Source organism: Triturus cristatus, chromosome 5_2 (assembly GCF_964204655.1).
Source record: "Triturus cristatus chromosome 5_2, aTriCri1.1, whole genome shotgun sequence".
In the NCBI taxonomy this organism is placed as follows: Eukaryota; Metazoa; Chordata; class Amphibia; order Caudata; family Salamandridae; genus Triturus; species Triturus cristatus.
In genome coordinates, this window is record NC_140588.1 from 862309393 (window position 1) to 862329121 (window position 19729).

A 19729-nucleotide genomic window follows, 5' to 3' on the forward strand; every position below is an offset into this window, starting at 1 on the left:
ATGCCACTTCCAGAGAACGGTGGCTCCCTGGCAGAGTTGGCGGTCCCAGGCCGGCATGACCACTAGTGTCGTAATGTGGCGGTCAATCGCGAAGCTGGGGAACCGGGTTTGAGTCTCTGCGACAATCTTGTGAATCTTGGCAAATCACTTAATTTCCCCATGCCTAACAAAATGAATGTGTCCATCTGTAACACAACTGGTGCTCATGTAAAGCGCTCTGATACCTCCGGGTTGAGTTACGCGATATAAAACGCCCCCCCCAAAAAAACTATTGTCCAGCGATGAAAAATCCCTTACATCACAGAGGATAGAGACCATGAAGAGCCACCGGGTGAGGATACTGAAATGCCAAATGAAGATGACAGTGGCAAAGGCGTATGAGTTGACTTACGTCAAGATGTCATTGACAACTTCTTCTTAAGAGTGTCAGCATATCTTCACATGTGATCACTCTCACTATTGAGAGAAGTATGTGGTAGTAATTTGTTAGGAAGGGCAAGTTCAGGGAAAATCAGACCAAAGGTGTTTGTTATTCAGATTCTTGATACATTGATTAATGTGTTCAGTTACATTGTTTATCTCTGATTGTTTTGTGAAAGTATGTCCTCCAAAAGTTGACTTTGTAATCTGTCTATCATGTTATGGTTTTTTTAAAAAACTGATTTTTATTGTCAGTTGCACAATAAACGCAGGGCTCTGTACCCCAGAGGCCGCTGCCAAATCAAGTTATACAGTGGCATGACCGCAAATGACCTTTTTATAAGTAAAACAAACACAATCTTTGACATTAAGTGCCGTTCTGGATATCCACTTCAAACACCCCAACTCCCCCCCCCGAGTTGCTCAATTCCCACTGATGACTGCCGACCCGCCAATAACCGAGGACCAAAAAGGAAAGAAACAGACATAATACCCGCTCTGAGGAAAGACCATTCCACTCTTAGCACACACACACACCCCAGGCAAACCCTGCCCCCCAGGCATTAGACCCAGCCACCCCATCCCTACCCTCATTCCACTGGGACATCCTCTGTTGCAGTCGGAGGCTCCAGCCACAGGCCTCTATAGTCCGCCCACCGCTTCCATATTTTATAATGCTTACGCAGACAGCCCCGGGCTACAAAAATGGACTGCTCCAGCCCCATGCAGAAGTCCAGGCCATTTTTCCAGGCGGCCACCGAGGGAGCCCGCGTATCCTTCCACATCTTAGCAACATCACGTTTCGCCAAAGTGAGGCCCAGTTGCATAAGATGCCGTTTATAGATATTGCCCCCGATACCATCCATTACATGTAACAGAGCAAGCTGTGGCGTGCGTGGGAGCATCCACCCCAGGACCTCAGACAGACAAGAAAAGACTCCCCTCCAGAAACGATCCAGCGACGAGCATTGCCAGACCGTATGCAGGAATGTGCCCACCACACTGGAGACATTCCGGGGAGGCAACCTGGCCCGCCCGACACAGTCAATCCCGAGTATAGTAAACCCGGTGGAGGTACTTGAATTGGATAAGGCGGAGGCGCATCGCTATGGCCGCTCCCCGAGGGGATGCTAGGGCCTCCCTCAAATCTTCTTCCTCCAGTGTACCCACATCCTCCTCCCACACCTTCCGCAGCTTATCCAATGTAGGCACACTGTGGGTGACCAGGGACTGATATATCCGCAAGATCTTTTTGGTTGCGAGGTCACCCATGAAGACCTTCGCCTCCAATGGGCTAAACTCGGGGATGGAAGCGAGGCCCTCCAGACTGCGGCTCGCGTCGCCTCCATGGCACGCCAGAATCGACTTCCCAGCTCTGCCTCCAAACACTAGGCCGCACCTCGCAGGCGTGTCTGCCTCAGCACTCCACCACCCTGATCACCGCCGCCACTCACAAATCTGCCCTCTCCGGTGACTGGTGCCGTAACGCTCCCTCCAGGACTTATCAATGGTCCGAGGGAGCCAGGATAAATGACGGATGAATGATGGGCTGGACGGAGCTGACTAGCACACGTCTGCCATGTCGGCCCGCTAAGCCACGCCCATATCATGTTATGTTTGATTGGAAATCTTTTTTGTTTTTTGCTCTTTTAGGTTCCCTCAACATGTCACCTTCATCTGGACATTGCAGAATTATGATATTTTGAGGTATATGGTAATCTTTCCAAATACAAAGGGTACATGGGTTGATCCTGGGAAGGACAGACAAAGACTTTGGGAGTACACATCTTGTACCAAGGAAACTTGCACTATGATTGAATGGAAGATTTGAAGAATACATTGGACTTGTTTTCTGTTGTGTGTTGGCACTAAGATACTATGTGTGCCATAATTAGCTCAAGCCACATGTGGTATTGAGGCCAAATCATACTACTCTCCCTTCACATTGGCAACATACTCATTTTGTGTATAGTGGATATAGCTCTTGATGTGTCTTATCATTGTAGCACATACTTCTCGTGGCACACCACTGAAAATTGATTGTGATATTCCAGCAGATACTGGTACAGAAATGTAGATACCTATAAGAAAAAGTAGATAGAGATTATTATGATTATAGTTTTCAGTGGTATTGCACATATTACTGTAATTTCTAGCAATTTCAAACGTCAAATAAGCAGGTAATAAGATGTCCTGAAATGTTCATAAAGTGATTAGGAAGTATATCTAACATCTCCCAACTATTCAGACCAACACAGTGGAGAGGTGAAATGTGTAACTGACAATTGTAAGGCCTAGCTGACTTCAAAACAGACATTTTTACATATTGGATGGGTGTTTGGCATTGGCCATCATGTGAACAGTACAGAGTCAATTATTGCATTCTGCATAGTAATGTACATACCTTAAAGTTTTTGTATCAACATAGTTTGATTTGTGAAACTCATGACATCAATTCAATTGGTTGAGAAGAACATGACAACATTTAGAAAACAACACAAAACATTTTCAGACGAGAGCATTGATTAGGGATTGATCACTAAATGACACTTTACCATAAATTGAAATCAGTTAGACGAGAGAGAATGAGCAATATGATATATCAATATTCTGTTGAAAAAAAAGAAAAAGGCCATCATGGTAGTTCCAGTCATTTCAAAGACAGCTTCCCAACACTTGTAAAATGGTTAGTGGAACATACCTGTGGATAATATGCAGTGGAAATGGGACAGATACTTATAATATGACAAACACAAATGGCTAATGGTTTATTTGGTGTTGTAACACTTACAGGCACCATACCATCAGATGGACACATGTAATCTTAGAAGTACCACAATACATTCCCACAAGCTATCCAAATTATCTGTTTTTGATACTTTGAGGTTTGTATGTTAAGGATATATGTGCAGGACACATTGGCAAGACCTGACATAGAACAGACAGGACATTAAGGTTTAGTGGGTCTTTGTAAGGTGTAACTTATCAGACTCCACTCCACCAGGTATTCCTGTTAAGCCTTAGGATATAGGATTTGCAAGCCATTCTCCTCCCAGGGCATGAGTTAGAAGGATGGACTGGGAGACCCACCACCAGTCTTTTGGGCCTCCATGTGACTCTTGAAGGCCAGGGAACACACCCTCCCCTGCAGTTTGCTCTACCTCTTCCTCATTTCATCCTGTGTGTGCAGGTAGTTATCTGCAGCATTCACTCTGTCAATCACTTTTCTGTGATAGAGGTGTATTTTGATGTTGGACTCTAAACAATGTATGCTCTACTCTTAGGATTTCATCCACCATGACTGACAATTCTCCCTCAGTAAAACAGGGATTTTTGGGGCTGGCATTGTGAAAAGAAATATAATGAACTTGAATAGGGAAAAGTATAAAAACCTCCCTTGACTGCCAAACGTTCTGGTAGTAAATGTCGTGATTGAGTTGGAATGGCAAAGGATCATGGTCTGAAATGGGGTATTTCTTATGGTATGGTATGCAGGTATTACCATTTGGCCAATGGGCATCAGGTGTGTTATACTAGCGTCATTGATTCTGCATTGTTGAGCGTGCACCACGTCGGACTTCCTCCATCGGGGAGCTGTTGCAAGGAGATCGCCAGCACAAGTATGAGACTTAAATCTGCTCAGTGGGAGCCTGATGGTGATGGAGTACTATTTGCCAGCATTGGAGTTCATCGGGGCGGAGAGCCACGACTAAGGCGGGAAACATTCGGCGAGTCAGCCTGCATTCATCGAAATCAGTGGAATACTTGGGACCAGCACCATGGATGGATGGGGATAAGACCACCATGATCTAAATCAGACCCTATATATTTCAATTATCAATTTTTTGCCAAATGTCATGTTGATTAGTCAAATGATTAGTCAAATGATGCCACTGTTATTATCAAATGAACACTTTTTTAACCCCACCTATTAAATAATTAAAAATACCAAAAGTAACCTAAACAGTCAAAGCAGCTCCAAAGTTTCATGCAAGTTAAATAAGCAGTGGTAAATGTATAGGTAAATCATAACTAAACTGTACCAACCAGCAAGATATATCTAAAATGCAACCTCTTCCTGTCCAGACCAGATCACTCTTTAAACACTAATTTCTTGAAAACTAATGAATGGATTACACAAAAACAAGCAAATGCACCTGCTTGAAAAATTCTACTTACATGACAACTCTGGTGGGAATCTATTTAGTCATTTTTTCTGTATCGTGCTTTTGTTAAGTCCACATGTTTTTCACCCACGCTTGACCACACTGCATGACAGATGCCCAGAGACATCTAATGTAGAGGCACTTTTTTAGATAGTGTTTTGCAAATTTGTCGAGTGTTGGCAAATATATAAGGAAAACAAAAATACCTTTTCAGAGGAAACTCTAACCTAATCATAACTAGAAAAGTGCGAGTCTGACGGAACCATTTTCTCTTTCATCTTCTATCTGCTAGTTACATCTGTGATAGAGCGCTTACAGCACTCTAAATTGTATGGGTGCACTATACTCATGGTTGAAATGCACTCACATGTATTTTGTCGTTTGTAGTGCTTTCTAATTATTAAGAGGCATTTATTCACGTTCTAGTAGCACTGGAATTCTAGTGTGGACATTCAAGTAGGATTTTGCATGTCTTAGAGACACTTATTATTCCTGTATGTGTAATGTGCAGGATGAAATTATACTCATGTAATGTAACTGTGTTTAGTTTAATTTGTCTGAATTGTAGGCCCAAACTGTGAGTTGTTATGAGTTTTGTTTTCTACTTGGTTGTTCAAGAAATAATTAAATGAATCCTTTTTCTGCTCGAAGACAGTGTGTTCTCATCCTACTGCAGGTGCAGGAGTTCGGCCTCATTATTCTTAGATTTATGGAGATACCAGGAATGTCTTTGAAGAAGTCTGGAAGGCGAGAAGGGAGGACTCCTTCCGTGCCCGGCCTATCTGAAACCCAAGGCCACTGGAAGACGAAGAAAAATTAATTAAAGCTTCTGTGGAAAACTACCAAACTACCAAAAACATTGCAATGGAAAGATTTATCATATGACGTGTTAAGGGCTGAACAGGAGAAGGAGCATCTTAGAGCGAGCTCCATAGCTTTAAGCTATGGACCCATTTGACGTGAGTACTTCTTAGGAAGTCAACACGTGCTGACACCTTTGGGATATGACAAGAGAAATTGGTAGGACCCTCATTTAGAGCAGTGTAGGGAAAGGGCTTTTGTTTTTGTTTTCCTCCCAGATAAAAAGAGAATTGGACTCAGCTTCTATTCTATGCTGTATTCTGATTTTGGAGTTCATCACTTTATGCCTTTTATGCCGAATCAATTATATTCGTAGACTCGGCTCTGTATTGATTTTCATGTATCTATATACTCTGATATTGAGGTGTGTTTATATTAAATTATTTTTGGCCTTATAATAAACCCACACAATTGAAATTTGGAGTCTGTGGTCCTTTAGAGTATGACTAAATTGAAAGTATAGAGCAAAACCAAAGGAAATTATGGACGGAGTGTTGAACATTGCAAGCACTCACCCCCAGTCAACTGATCTGGGTTTAATCCATCACCGTTCTCTGCCACCCCAGTTCAGACATGGCCATATGCAAATCAGTCTGACCCTGTGCCTCATGGGAACAGTCCAGCCCGAACTGCCAAGCCATGTCTTCCCTGGACCGGAAACAAGCTTCCTAGGACCGGTTTCTGGCATTTCAGCCGTCTTCAGCCAGGCTTGCTTGAATCCAGTGGTAAAGTGAGCAAGGGACTCACGTCTTAGCATACCCTGCCAACTTATGGCGAACAAAGCAAAAGCAAAACCAAAGGAAATGATGGACGGAGTGTTGAACATTGCAAGCACTCACCCCCAGTCAACTGATCTGGGTTTAATCCATCACCGTTCTTTAGCCCACTCTGCCACCCCAGTTCAGACATGGCCATATGCAAATCAGTCTGACCCTGTGCCTCATGGGAACAGTCCAGCCCGAACTGCCAAGCCATGTCTTCCCTGGACCGGAAACAAGCTTCCTAGGACTGGTTTCTGACATTTCAGCCGTCTTCAGCCAGGCTTGCTTGAATCCAGTGGCAAAGTGAGCAAGGGACTCACGTCTGAGCATACCCTGCCAACTTATGGCGAACAAAGCAAAACCAAAGGAAATGATGGACGGAGTGTTGAACATTGCAAGCACTCACCCCCAGTCAACTGATCTGGGTTTAATCCATCACCGTTCTTTAGCCCACTCTGCCACCCCAGTTCAGACATGGCCATATGCAAATCAGTCTGACCCTGTGCCTCATGGGAACAGTCCAGCCCGAACTGCCAAGCCATGTCTTCCCTGGACCGGAAACAAGCTTCCTAGGACCGGTTTCTGGGGTGGCAGAGTGGGCTAAAGAACGGTGATGGATTAAACCCAGATCAGTTGACTGGGGGTGAGTGCTTGCAATGTTCAACACTCCGTCCATCATTTCCTTTGGTTTTGCTTTGTACGCCATAAGTTGGCAGGGTATGCTCAGACCTGAGTCCCATGCTCACTTTGCCACTGGATTCAAACAAGCCTGGCTGAAGACGGCTGTAATGCCAGAAACCGGTCCTAGGAAGCTTGTTTCCGGTCCAGGGAAGACATGGCTTGGCAGTTCGGGCTGGACTGTTCCCATGAGGCACAGGGTCAGACTGATTTGCATATGGCCATGTCTGAACTGGGGTGGCAGAGTGGGCTAAAGAACGGTGATGGATTAAACCCAGATCAGTTGACTGGGGGTGAGTGCTTGCAATGTTCAACACTCCGTCCATCATTTCCTTTGGTTTTGCTTTGTACACCATAAGTTGGCAGGGTATGCTCAGACGTGAGTCCCTTGCTCACTTTGCCACTGGATTCAAACAAGCCTGGCTGAAGACGGCTGAAATGCCAGAAACCGGTCCTAGGAAGCTTGTTTCCGGTCCAGGGAAGACATGGCTTGGCAGTTCGGGCTGGACTGTTCCCATGAGGGAACAGGGTCAGACTGATTTGCATATGGCCATGTCTGAACTGGGGTGGCAGAGTGGGCTAAAGAACGGTGATGGATTAAACCCAGATCAGTTGACTGGGGGTGAGTGCTTGCAATGTTCAACACTCCGTCCATCATTTCCTTTGGTTTTGCTTTGTACGCCATAAGTTGGCAGGGTATGCTCAGACGTGAGTCCCTTGCTCACTTTGCCACTGGATTCAAACAAGCCTGGCTGAAGACGGCTGAAATGCCAGAAACCGGTCCTAGGAAGCTTGTTTCCGGTCCAGGGAAGACATGGCTTGGCAGTTCGGGCTGGACTGTTCCCATGAGGCACAGGGTCAGACTGATTTGCATATGGCCATGTCTGAACTGGGGTGGCAGAGTGGGCTAAAGAACGGTGATGGATTAAACCCAGATCAGTTGACTGGGGGTGAGTGCTTGCAATGTTCAACACTCCGTCCATCATTTCCTTTGGTTTTGCTTTGTACGCCATAAGTTGGCAGGGTATTCTCAGACGTGAGTCCCTTGCTCACTTTGCCACTGGATTCAAACAAGCCTGGCTGAAGACGGCTGAAATGCCAGAAACCGGACCTAGGAAGCTTGTTTCCGGTCCAGGGAAGACATGGCTTGGCAGTTCGGGTTGGACTGTTCCCATGAGGCACAGGGTCAGACTGATTTGCATATGGCCATGTCTGAACTGGGGTGGCAGAGTGGGCTAAAGAACGGTGATGGATTAAACCCAGATCAGTTGACTGGGGGTGAGTGCTTGCAATGTTCAACACTCCGTCCATCATTACCTTTGGTTTTAAATTGAAAGTATAACCTTGAATGGTTTTACTCCCCTCCACCACTTTTAGTAAGCAAATAAAAGATCATCAGTCCCAACTTTAGTGGAGAAAACAGGGAATACAAGTTGGCTAATCATCTGTTACTTTACAAATTTGGTACCCAGCTTGTTCAGAGAACTACAGATGGAGATGGGGAGCTGTCAGAAAGGGGTTAGTACTTTGCGTGTACAATAGGGCCTTTTCTGCTAAGGTAAATAATGCTCGTCTTACCTAATTCAAACTGCATGCTTATAAATGAGTTTAAACATACATTTTTCATATGGGCAATCGTTTGGGGAAGCTTAACTAAAACAAGGCTCACAACTGCTCAAATTTCAAAACATCAGCGTGTTGGGAAGATTATTGTAACATGATTGCATGATTTGATGACTAAAACAATTGCACGCTATATGCACCATACTACAAGGTCTACTGCTACCATCGTGCAGATATGAGCATAGTGCTCTAGGATCGATACGTTTTTAATAAAAATCAATGTTGCAATGATCTAGATAATGGTGTCCCTTTAAAACTTGCTGTGGAGTAGGAGATTTGCTTCAGAATGGCCTCTTTTAATAATTTCCCATAGGATTTCTACAGGTTGTGAGAAGCAGCTGCTCTAATTAGCAGAAGAAACTGCTGATTAGCCTGCCACAAATTAAATATTTAAAGGTTCTTTTTTTATCGAAAAACTATTATTCGAAGCAAGTATCAACAAGGAGAGCCAGTGTCAAGTTTGAATTATTTAAGTTTAAGAACATAATTTATGCTGTCAGGCAACCAGGTAACTAAGCAATATCAATGCTTTTACTGTTTGGAAAATTAGAATCCAATTTCCCAATTTATCAAAGCAAACTTTTCGTTTCGCAGACTCTGATTTCTGACTCTTTCACATTGCCAATGTGTGAGATTAATTGAAATGGCGAGAAAATTAAGATCTTGGCTTGAATAACTAAGTAATATTGGTCCAGGAAGCTCATGCAAGCATAGGTTTTCCCTCAGCACCTCTCAAGCGGTTCCTGGGCCTTACTGATAATTGAAACCAACGCTCGGTACATTTTTTAATCTACCACGGTGCGAACCTGCCTAATGGGCAACCCCAAACTTTTCCATCGAAATAAACGTGAAAAGGGGCCCTTCGAAGCACACTTTCAAATATAAAGTGAGGAATGATGTCTTAAAGGTGAATTAATGCAATCCTGTAATACTTCTGGCCTGCCCGAAGAATCACGAGAAATAACGGGCCTGCGTAGATAGTCAGGTACCTACTTATTAAAAAAAACTATTTGTCATTAAAAAAAAATAAAAAAACTGTTTATACAGCAAGGCAGATTTTGTGTCACATGTGAACCCGTCCCTGTCTGTTGCAAAAAGCTGCACACACTAAAAGCAGATACAAAATCGGATGCCAAGCTAAGCAACAGTAGTTTGAAGGTCCTGTCTGGCAGTAATGTCCATGACTGTCCGTGTGCCAGTTAGGAGTCCATCACATTCCTTTGTGCTGCTACGTAATATGATGCTGAAAATGCCATGTCTACTAACTAGGGTGGCACTCATGTGTGCAAGATTTTTTCTTACATTTTCAGCCAGTCAGAGATGTGCACGTAAACTCAGCACGGGCAGCAGCATTCACGGTGACAGGTTCATAGCGCCTGGAAGCTGCTCACGATGCCTAGCGGCTGTTCTACTGGGTTCAGAGACTTTTGCAGGCTACTTGTAATACAAGTCCAGGCCTGACATAATACATTATCCATTCTAGCACCCCTATTGTGGCTCTATTGGCTACATTGCCCCCAGTACGAATATTGATTTACCATCTCTACTTTGCATCTGTATTCAAGCCTCACTATTATGGTGCAGATTACAGGTTGTAACTATGTAATCAACTGTGTCCTGCCAGAAATCATACTGTCCTACTTTGTAAAGTGCCACTGTTGCATCAGAATCCTTCAGTGCTCATTCTACACCAAAGAGAGGACAGTGAAGACAGTCAGACTTCCCTTACAGTAGCTGTAGGAAAGCAGCATTTGTTCTTGGGCGGGCAGATTTGTGGAAGATCAGATGCATTTTGTAAAAGTATAATTAATTAATAAATGAAGCCAGCTGGGAGAAGGAGCAGCCTCTACTCTTCAGAGCTCTGCTGTGTGCTCACGTGTCCGGGCCATGGAGCTGAGCTGCAGTGGAGCTGGACAAGCTTCGGGAAGCCTCTGCAAGGGGGAAGCCACAGAGCCTGGACGCCAATCTTAATGACAGAACCTGAGAGAGCAATTCTCCCACACATTCGTGTCTAGATGGTAGTGCTTAGGCCTAGGGAGGGAGAGCGAAGGCATCACATAACCACATGAGCGGCAGCTCAGAAAACATGAGAAGGGACCGCTATAATCAGCAAAATCAGGCTAAGAGCAAGAAAAATAAAGAATGAAGATCCCGAGTGACCCCGTGATCACGCTGGCTTTCCTGTAGATGGTCTTTTTCTTGGTCCAGAGTTTGAAGGCAGAATGCGCTTCTCACACTGTGTTTGAAAAGGGGCTTTGGGATGGTGAAATCCCAGAGCATCGTCAGACACAGGTGCTCATTCATGTTGACCTCAACCATAGAGTCTATATGGACAGTTATCATGAGGCTTAATTGTTGAAGGGTGAATCCCTCATGATGTCTGTCCTTAAATATTGCCTGTAATGTTGAATCTATGGTGATAGGCATGATGAGAAAGATGGCGGTGTTTATATCAGGGTGGAGAGCAATGAAGAGGCTGTGGGGAGACACATCCAAGAAGCTGAGTCAGATCACTGTTACAGTGTGAAAACTGGACACTTGCTACTGCTTTACAGAGGAATTTTGTGACTGTGGTTAAACTTCATAGTTCAGCAAGAAATGAAAGAGGATTGCAAGAAAACCAACATTAGGAGGTCCAGTGCTTATCCTGGCTTCCGCGATATCCAGAGAAGGTTAGAACTTAGCAAATCTGGTGTAGGAGTTAATGAAGACATGGACAAGATTGTTGGAGTGTATGTTGGCCGAGGTTAGGGTGTGGAGAAGGTTTCAGGTTCTTTCTCAAAAACCTACGTTTTGTCTAATGACATAGGAACAGTAAATTATTATCTAAAAGGGCTCTAGGCGAAACAGAAACATTGTCTCCGGGACGCAATCTATGATCAGACGTTTAAACGTGGGCATGACAAAGTCCTCATTTTCTCAGCTTAGTGAAATACGGGCGGTACAAAAGGGGGTGGTGATGGACGGAGCATCAGAACCAATCAAACACTCACACCCAGTAAACAGATCTGGGTTTGATCCATCACCGTTCTTTAGCCCACTCTGCCACCCCAGTTCAGACATGGCCATATGCAAATCAGTCTGACCCTGTGCCTCATGGGAACAGTCCAGCCCGAACTGCCAAGCCATGTCTTCCCTGGACCGGAAACAAGCTTCCTAGGACCGGTTTCTGGCATTTCAGCCGTCTTCACCCAGGCTTGCTTGAATCCAGTGGCAAAGTGAGCAAGGGACTCACGTCTGAGCATACCCTGCCAACTTATGGAGAACAAAGCGGCACAAAAGGGGGTGGTGATGGACGGAGCATCAGAACCAATCAAACACTCACACCCAGTCAACAGATCTGGGTTTGATCCATCACCGTTCTTTAGCCCACTCTGCCACCCCAGTTCAGACATGGCCATATGCAAATCAGTCTGACCCTGTGCCTCATGGGAACAGTCCAGCCCGAACTGCCAAGCCATGTCTTTCCTGGACCGGAAACAAGCTTCCTAGGACCGGTTTCTGGCATTTCAGCCATCTTCAGCCAGGCTTGCTTGAATCCAGTGGCAAAGTGAGCAAGGGACTCACGTCTGAGCATACCCTGCCAACTTGTGGCGAACAAAGCGGTACAAAAGGGGGTGGTGATGGACAGAGCATCAGAACCAATCAAACACTCACACCCAGTCAACAGATCTGGGTTTGATCCATCACCGTTCTTTAGCCCACTCTGCCACCCCAGTTCAGACATGGCCATATGCAAATCAGTCTGACCCTGTGCCTCATGGGAACAGTCCAGCCCGAACTGCCAAGCCATGTCTTTCCTGGACCGGAAACAAGCTTCCTAGGACCGGTTTCTGGCATTTCAGCCGTCTTCAGCCAGGCTTGCTTGAATCCAGTGGCAAAGTGAGCAAGGGACTCACGTCTGAGCATACCCTGCCAACTTATGGCGAACAAAGCGGTACAAAAGGGGGTGGTGATGGACGGAGCATCAGAACCAATCAAACACTCACACCCAGTCAACAGATCTGGGTTTGATCCATCACCGTTCTTTAGCCCACTCTGCCACCCCAGTTCAGACATGGCCATATGCAAATCAGTCTGACCCTGTGCCTCATGGGAACAGTCCAGCCCGAACTGCCAAGCCATGTCTTCCCTGGACCGGAAACAAGCTTCCTAGGACTGGTTTCTGGCATTTCAGCCGTCTTCAGCCAGGCTTGCTTGAATCCAGTGGCAAAGTGAGCAAGGGACTCACGTCTGAACATACCCTGCCAACTTATAGCGAACAAAGCAGTACAAAAGGGGGTGGTGATGGACGGAGCATCAGAACCAATCAAACACTCACACCCAGTCAACAGATCTTGGTTTGATCCATCACCGTTCTTTAGCCCACTCTGCCACCCCAGTTCAGACATGGCCATATGCAAATCAGTCTGACCCTGTGCCTCATGGGAACACCAGCCCGAACTGCCAAGCCATGTCTTCCCTGGGCCGGAAACAAGCTTCCTAGGACCGGTTTCTGGCATTTCAGCCGTCTTCAGCCAGGCTTGCTTGAATCCAGTGGCATAGTGAGCAAGGGACTCACGTCTGAGCATACCCTGCCAACTTATGGCGAACAAAGTGGTACAAAAGGGGGTGGTGATGGACGGAGCATCAGAACCAATCAAACACTCACACCCAGTCAACAGATCTGGGTTTGATCCATCACCGTTCTTTAGCCCACTCTGCCACCCCAGTTCAGACATGGCCATATGCAAATCAGTCTGACCCTGTGCCTCATGGGAACATTCCAGCCCGAACTGCCAAGCCATGTCTACCCTGGACCGGAGACAAGCTTCCTAGGACCGGTTTCTGGCATTTCAGCCGTCTTCAGCCAGGCTTGCTTGAATCCAGTGGCAAAGTGAGCAAGGGACTCACGTCTGAGCATACCCTGCCAACTTATGGCGAACAAAGCGGTACAAAAGGGGGTGGTGATGGACGGAGCATCAGAACCAATCAAACACTCACACCCAGTCAACAGATCTGGGTTTGATCCATCACCGTTCTTTAGCCCACTCTGCCACCCCAGTTCAGACATGGCCATATGCAAATCAGTCTGACCCTGTGCCTCATGGGAACAGTCCAGCCCGAACTGCCAAGCCATGTCTTCCCTGGACCGGAAACAAGCTTCCTAGGACCGGTTTCTGGCATTTCAGCCGTCTTCAGCCAGGCTTGCTTGAATCCAGTGGCAAATTGAGCAAGGGACTCACGTCTGAGCATACCCTGCCAACTTATGGCGAACAAAGCGGTACAAAAGGGGGTGGTGATGGACGGAGCATCAGAACCAATCAAACACTCACACCCAGTCAACAGATCTGGGTTTGATCCATCACCGTTCTTTAGCCCACTCTGCCACCCCAGTTCAGACATGGCCATATGCAAATCAGTCTGACCTGGTGGATCATGCCACCCGGTACCCGGAGGCTATCCCTCTCAGGACAACCACAGCCCCGGTGGTGGGCCGTGCGTTGATGGGGATCTTTTCCCGTGTGGGTTTCCCTATAGAGGTGGTATCTGACCGGGGTACCAACTTCATCTCCAGGTATATGAAGTTTCTGTGGGAGGAGTGTGGGGTAACTTATAAGTTCACCACTCCTTACCACCCTCAAGGAAATGGGTTGGTTGAAAGGTTCAACCGGACCCTGAAGGGCATAATCATGGGGCTGACAGAGCCCCTGAGACGGAAGTGGGACTTCTTTTTGCCATGCCTATTATTTGCCTACAGGGAGGTACCACAAAAGTCTCTAGGGTTCAGTCCCTTTGAGCTTTTGTACGGGTACCCTGTTAGAGGACCTCTCAGTCTGGTGAAGGAGGGTTGGGAGAAATCCCCTGGGAAAACCCCCCAGGATGTGTTCAGCTATGTGCTGGCCATCCGCAACCAGACACAGCGCTTCTGGGCCCTCGCTCAGGCGAACCTGGAAGCCAGCCAGGATGAGATGAAGAGATGGTATGACCAGCATACCACTCTGGTGGAATTTCATCCTGGACAGATGGTGTGGGTGATGGCGCCAGTGGAGCCTTGCGCGCTCCAAGACAAGTGGACTGGGCCATATGAGGTGGTGGAGTGCAAGAGTGAAGTGACCTACCTGGTCAACTTGCGGTCTCCCAGGAACCCCATGAGGGTCCTACATGTGAACCGCCTCAAACCCCATTTTGAGAGGTCTGAAATAACAATGCTACTTGCTACAGATGCAGGGATGGAGGAGGATATCGATCCTCTTCCTGACCTCCTGGAAGCTAAGGAGCAAGATGGGTCAGTGGATGGAGTGGTCCTCTCGCCCACCCTGACCCCAGAACAGCAGAGGGCTCGGCGCCATGTGTTGGGTCAGTTTGTATCTCTGTTCTCCCTGACCCCCGGTATCACCAACTGGTGCATCCATGATGAGTCCCGTGCTCACTTTGCCACTGGATTCAAGCAAGCCTGGCAGACGACGGCTGAAATGCCAGAAACCGGTCCTAGGTAGCTTGTTTCCGGGCCAGGGAAGGCATGGCTTGGCAGTTCGGGCTGGACTGTTCCCATGAGGCACAGGGTCAGACTGATTTGCATATGGCCATGTCTGAACTGGGGTGGCAGAGTGGGCTAAAGAACGGTGATGGATCAAACCCAGATCAGTTGACTGGGTGTGAGTGTTTGATTGGTTCTGATGCTCCGTCCATCACCACCCCCTTTTGTACCGTAGTGAAATACGGGCAACATGTTATTTTTAGGACTTGAGCTAAGGGCAGGTTTAAATGGGTATGGAGCCTACTTGGTTGTGTCTGACCATGCTCCAGGTGAGTAACATGCAACATGTTCATATATTTGTGGAGTAAATTGCACCCACTGCAGTTTTGGATGATGTTAAGAGATGCCAGGGATTGTTAGAGAGCTCTGTGCTATGCGGCTCATTGAAAGCACCCTGTATGACTGTTAGAAAAGTTAAATGTAACACAGTACCTGAGTGCACCAAACGCAGATTACCCTGAACTGAATATAATTATTGGTCCTAAGTCCTATTGCAGCGGCCTTGTGTAGACATGTTACCATAACTGAATTCATAATATTGTTCAATTGTGTAATGTTTTCTTTGTGTGGTAGTGCAGGAACTACTACCAATGGAATCCAGATCTGACAACCGTTTTGTTACACTGATTAGTATTTTATAACAATTCATTTTTTACATCACATTTGTTCCCCAATTGGTGCTTCTGCCCTGGTGCACAAGGGGCCTTTGAAACAATTAAGTTATGAATAATTGGGTTGGAACAGTACTTGACTGTTAGCTGTTTTGAGCTGTGTAGGCACATGTTCCCTATCGATTTTCATTTGTTGCTGGTGTTGACCAAGACAATTTGTGAAAGAGGTATGTTTCTGTATTTGTATCTTTTCTTCAATAAATTCATTTATGAAAAAACCAGATGGCGCGAATGCAAAATCTATATTACATACTGTATGTTATTTATGTAATGCTATGCTATCTTATGTTATGTTAAATGTATTTGTAAAGCACGCCATCACCCGGGAGGTATCCTGACACTGAGCAGGTGTGAGACTAGCCTTACCTAGGGTGGACAAGAGGGACTATCCTGAGAGCTAAGTCATCATCTTCTTGAGAAACTTAAAAATTGAGGAGTATGCTCTTATGTGTACTAGAAGGTTGATCGATGATTTAGGCGCAATGTAGGAGAAGGCCCAATTGCCGGATTTAGGTCGGCATGGAAGGTGATCAAGTAGGAGTTTGCCAAGTAGAAGAGTCTGGATGTTTTGGGAAAAGAGATGCATCTATTGAGGTAGGCATGGCCAGTCTTGTAGTGCTTTGAAGATATGGAGTTTGAACTGTGCTAGATTGTGTATAGGGAGCCAATGGAGTTCCTTGAGGTGCTGTGGGAGTTTGAGTATGATTCTGCCAACCGAGTTCTGAACGGTTTGCAGTCATCTGGTGAGTTGTTTGCTGATTCCAGCATAGAGGATGCTCCTGTAGTCCTGCTTGCGTGTGAAGAGGGCATTTGTAACCGTTTTGCAGATGCCGGTTGGAAGCCATTTGAAGATTTTCCTCAGCATCTTTAGGGTGTGGAAGAATGAAGTTGTAACAGCATTGACTTGGACAGTCATGTTGAGTTTGCTGTCGTTGGTGATCCCAAGGATCTTGTCATTGAGGTTTGTGTGGGTTCTAGCTCAGCTGGTGACTAGGTGGACTCCCATGATAAGGTGTTCTACCCAAATATCAAAACATCTGTCTGAACAGTGTTACATTTCAGACAGTTGGTCTTCATCCACTCAGCAACTTTGGTCATGCAGCCGATGAAGTTGTTTCATGTGTTGGGAGTTTTGTCCAAGATGGAGGGTATACGTTATAGTATTACACTTAGGATAAGGTAACTGCAGTTCTGGCAAGTACCACGCACCACGTGTTAGAACAACAATTTTTACGTCAAACCTCTGCATTACTGCAAATGGTTGATATAGTCATGCAAGTCAGCTAAGCAGAAAGGCTAAATACGTTATCTCTATGTCCTACACAAATAAGTTCTTCCATGTTTCTTGTAGCAATTCCAATACGGGAAAGTTTGCATAATACAACCAATCTAGTGTCAGGTAAGTTATGACATTTCACAACCCTAATTGGCTGTGGCATTGTACAGCCCTTCCCACACAGAGTTGGCATCCTGGAAGGCTGGATCTCATGTCAGCGTGCACAGTTGTATATGTAGCTGTTGCGCACCATACTCAACCATTGCGAAGTTGTAGCTGACCAGCTTGTGACGCATTAGAAGATGATTTTAGAGTGCAGATCAGAAATCCACAATAGATCCACCCTGCCATCTTCGCTGCAGTGGGGCCAGACTCCGTAATGGGATGGCATGAAGTAATCAGCTGTGACTGCAGCCCAGTACCTGCTCGGGGGTCACCAAGGCCCAAACAGTGAGCAAAGCTGTGGCTGCATCCAAGACATGCATGCCCTGGTTATCAAAGCAGTGCACTGTGGAATTACTGATACAGGACCTGGTGCAGAGAGGCACTTGTCACTAGCTATGCTGTTGGCCGGCAAGGGTCAAGTGTGATGTACAGTAGTGTGAGGGCCGCCGGTAAAACTAGAAAGCAAGAGTCGAACACGAGGGTCAGTTTGCAAAGACAACAAAAGGCCCATTCACAGAAAAACAACAATATGCATATTTTTGCTTTTCTCTATTCAATCCAACAAACAGAAATGTAATTGCTTGCATGTCTGTGTTCCAAAAAATCACATTTACTCGGTCTACGAAATGTGCAATGGACGAGAAAACAGCCATGACACAGAGCTGTTTTTACGAAGCGTTATGCTGGTGGGGCAGCCCTCTAACATACCCTGCTCACTACTTATCGTTCTTAAAGTTTATTAACACATTACGAGCCTCATTTATGAGGCCATGAGGCCCCTTGCAGCACTTATGCGCCTCCAGAAAATCACTTTTTCAACGTTCCTTTGGCACAATGTGACGCGGTATATTCACAAGGCCACGTAAAGCCAAGTGAGACCCCTGGAATCGGCAGCATTCCCAGATTCACGAGAAATTGTAAAGATGAGAATGTGTCAGAATTTAACGCCACCCTAGGGGTATTGTTAAGAAGGCGCAATGAGGATAAATTCTTTCATTTCTCCTCGTGTTTTCCTTTTTCTGTGTGTGCCGTATTCTGCAGCACACATAGAAAGAGGACATTATGTGAATTGATTGATTTTGTGCAGGAAAGAGTCACTTCATGCACAACATTAATCAGCCCCGCAACAAAGTCACCCTTATACCAGGGTGCAAGGGTGCTTGCTTTGGCGCATGGCAGCCCATTGTGCACCAGTGCAGAGGAAAAGGGCAGAAATGTGCCGTATCTTATAGATACAGCGCATTCCTGCCCTTTTGTTTTGAGATTCCTTGCAGCGCTGTACTGCGCCAAAACCTCATAAATGAGGCCCTTCATTGGGTCGGCTAAGATGAGCATGATGCCCTGCAACAAGTTCTTCATTTTTAGGCAATAGACCATATAAAAAAAGTAAAAACTACGGGGCAGATTTATGACGACTGGCGCATCCCTGCATATCAGCAGGGATGCGCCAGTTATTGTGCGCCACATCTCCGCCACCATGGATGCGCCGCATTTACAATGCGGCGCACCATGGGGCAAAAACGGCACAGATGCGTGACGCATCTGTGCCGTAAAAGTGGCGCATTGCTGGAGTTGCGTCGCAAGCACGACGCAGCTCCAGCAATGCTCTGGGGGTCCTATGGTTACAATGCTGCGTCAATCCTTACGCCTGCTTCAAGCAGGCGCAGGGTTTTGACGCAGCATGGGCTCAAAAGTGACTGAGTGAAATCTTGTAGATTTCACTCAGCCACTTTTAGGAGGCGTTCCTGCGCCGGAACGCCCCCCCCTGTGCAGGTACGCCCACATGTGGCGCAAGCTTTACAACGTGACGCATCTCCCTAGATGCGTCACGTTGTAAATGGGGCGCAACATGGCGCAGGGTTTACGCCGCCGCTGCGTCACAAAAGTGACGCAACGGCGGCGTAAAAGTGGCGCAAGTCCGATATAAATCTGCCCCTACATGTTTTAGAATGCAATGTGCAGCTGCATATGAAAGCCACTAATGGCTGAACATTTCAAACATGATGCTATTTAAAGGTTCCTTTCAGGTCCTCTACATGACCGCAGCTCATCCACGTCCTGACCTCTCCTACCATGATGCTGATGCAGAGGTTACAGCCAAGAGTATCACCTCACAGTGAAAGAAGTGGGTGCTGGCTGACGCTAGGGTCACGATGTAAACCGAACTCCACAGCAACAGTGCAATACGTGTATGTTTGTATGTTCAAATGTGTTTTCACAAAAGGCTACTAAAGTAAACTGAGAAATATTTAAAATTCTTCTGAAGCATTTAATTCACTGAGAATCCCTATTCACATTTCAGTGTGTGTATGATTATCAGATCGCTTTCAGAACGCCCTGACTTGTGCTACTGACATTCTAAGTGCTAGCTTTATAGCGCATGGCACTGTACATTCCAGGACTTGCATTTGCACTGTTCCCACCAACAGACTGCATGTTAACCACATCAAGCTAATGCTGGTCAGTTACAGCTGTATTAATGTACTTTAGGTCAGGTGCCAGGCCATTTGAGAACAACCCTATGTGTATAGCACCACAATTATTGATAGCATCAAGACGCATGAACTTGTTTCTGTGTTGCTGCTCTA